Genomic DNA, 2,786 nt, shown 5'->3' with positions numbered 1-2,786 from the left:
GGGCACCCTCATCCGCTCTCTGCTCCCCAGGACTCCCCAGCCCCTGCACCTAGACCGCCAAGGACCCCCCAACTTCGTACCTACTCGGCCGTCGGCACCTTCTGGCCTGTGGAGCCCGTCACAAGGGCGGGTGAGCCCGGTGGCTCCGTGGCCTGGTCCTGCCTGGTCGTGGCCTGGCTCGTGGCCCCGGCTGCGTCTGACAGCTCTGCAAAACCGGGGGGGCAGGAGTGTGAGCTTAGTGCTGTGCAGGGGCCAACTCCTCCCCTGCCCCCATCGGGGATACCACAGAGCACCCCCAGGCTCCCCTCCGCCATGCCCAGCAAGGCCAGTGCCCCCCAGGGTCCCAGGGACCAGACAGCTGGTCCCAGGGCCCCCTGGTTCTGCAGCCTGGGGGTGACCGGAGATGCGTGGCTGCCCTGAAGGACATGTGCCCTGGTGCTCGGGGCTCGTGCCCCCTGCCCTGGCGCCTAAGTTGCCCCGTACCCTGCACTTTACTCACTGCCCTCCGGTGCCACCGGGCCTCCCCCCTGGGCTCCCAGCCGGGCCAGGCCTGGGGCCAGGGGGCAGGTGCCCCCGGGGCTGTGGCTGTGGTCTGTGTCGCCCTGCGGGCAGCAGGCTGGGCTGGGCTGCTCCTGGTTCTTGGCGCTCGGCTCCTCTTCCTCCTCCTGCTGCTGCTTGCATAGGTGATGCTCCACCATCATCTGCAGCTCTGCAAGGGAGATGGGTGCCAGGGGCAGCCTAAAGTGGGTGCTCCTACCCCCCCACCCCAGCCACCCACACTACTCCCCCAGCCAGAGCCATCCCAGTGCACCTCTCTGCCCCTCTTGCCCCCGGGACCTCCCAAAGCAGGGCTCTGCCCCCATGGCTGGTGACAGCTGATGGCCAGGGGCACAGTGGGGGCAGCTAGGCCTCCCACCCCCGTGCCTGTTATATTAATGCAGGCCCAGGCATTAGGTGCTGCCTCACCCGGAGCCACGGGATGGCTGCCAGGGCGTCACGGCCTATGGCTCCACAGCTACCACCCGGCCCTGAATGCAGGGAGGAGACAAACAGGCTCCTGGCAGCTGCGGCATCTCACAGCCAAATATTTAGGCTACGGCTTCCTTTTAAGACCCCTGGCCAAGCCTGCGCCAGGCGCCCGCGAGGCTGCAGTCCCGGCTCTCAGCACCATCCTTCTTCCCAAGCCCCTTAGTGGCTCTTGCTGCTGCAGCCAGGAAGGACCAGGCAGCCCCAAGTCCAGGCATGTGGGTGCAGTCAGACCTGTCTCCTGCAGGGCCAAGGATCAGAGGAAGGGTCCCCAGGGGGTGCCCACATCCCCAGGCTATGTGCTGGGCACTGAGGTGCAAGGGGGCAGCCACAGTGGCAGGGACCCCACAGGCAGCACTGGCAGGAGCCGGAAAGACTGGATGGCAGGGAAGGAAGAGCCAGGAACAACATGCTCGTACAGCTCTGACCGCAGCCCCGTCTGCCCCTCCCAAGGACCCACCACGGCCCTGGCAATGCAAAGCAGCGGCCAATACGCTCGGGGCTGTACAAGCACATCGCTCCTGGCCGCATCAGCTCCAATCCCCTTCGGGTCCCCTGCTGGCAAACCACCCCTCCAGGATGGGGGCCGTGGCTGCCGAGGTGAGCCCAGCCTGAGTGGGAGTAGAATGGAGTCAGGAGGAGACGGGGGCAGGGGCTGAGCCCGAGAAGGGGGCGAGAAGGCCAGAGCGTGTCCCAGAGGTGCCAGCGTGGGACAGGGCCATGGTGCGCGGCGCTGCCAGGGCAGGAGCAGTACCTTTCATGGTGGGAGTGGTGCGCGAGACCTTCTTCCTCTGCCGCGGAGACATGGACGTGCCCGACTGGAAAGGAAGGGGAGGTGAGTCACCAAGTGCCTGTGGGGGGGGCGGGGGGCACAAAGCCCACACCATGGAGCTGGGGGGGGCCTGGCTGTGCTGGGACCTGCTGGCACCTCTGGGCTGGGGGGCACAGCTCTGTCACGGCTGGCACAAGGATCACACGGCCCAGCGGCCAAGGTGAGGACACGGTGCCACGCTCTGGGCACCATGGCACCCACTCCTAGCCTCACCCCTCCCCAGAAATACAGCCCACTTGCACCCATGCACCCTCCTCTGCAATGGGCATGGCCTGTCATCCCAACACCCGCGTGCTTCTCTCGTTGCATGCCTGTGCATACACATGCGTGTGCACACTGCTGCTCCGGGGACAGTGCTGGAAACCCCCCAGGGCTCATGCCAGGCTGACCAAGGCACCCAGCACTCTCCTGCCAGCAGGGTGCCTGGGCCTTGCAGGGGGCAGGGAGGTGCCTACCTTCAGCAGGGGGTTGGGGACCCGATCCTCATCCACCTCTGTGGGGTTAGCATGTAGACAGGTGGGGGGAGAGAAGGAGTGACAGGTTAATAGGGTAGCTGCCACGGTGGGGTCTTCCCGGACCTGCTACCTACCACCACATGACCCCCTCCCCCCAAATCTTGCTGCCACAGCAATGCCGGCAGGGGTCTCCCGGCACCCAGGGGCAGCACCCTGCTCCATTGCTCTCTGCCCCAGCTCTCAGGGTCTTCCACCCCCTACCCTCCCTGGCAGGGTAAGGCATGGGGGGCGGTCAGAGGGGACTTCTGCACCCCTGGGACCAAGCTGGGATGTCATTCCCATGCCACCCCCCCCATTTGAAGCCATGCTCTCCAGCACCCTCAGGGACCTGACCTGCTGCATCTTGGTTGTCTAGGAAACAAAACAAAGTGTTGCTGTGGCAACCAGCATGCCCTTGACCACCGGGCTCCATC

Source organism: Crocodylus porosus, unplaced genomic scaffold, assembly GCF_001723895.1.
Source record: "Crocodylus porosus isolate Cpor-Errol unplaced genomic scaffold, CroPor_comp1, whole genome shotgun sequence".
In the NCBI taxonomy this organism is placed as follows: Eukaryota; Metazoa; Chordata; order Crocodylia; family Crocodylidae; genus Crocodylus; species Crocodylus porosus.
The sequence above is the reverse complement of the archived record's forward strand: the minus strand, read 5'-3'. Positions refer to the sequence as shown.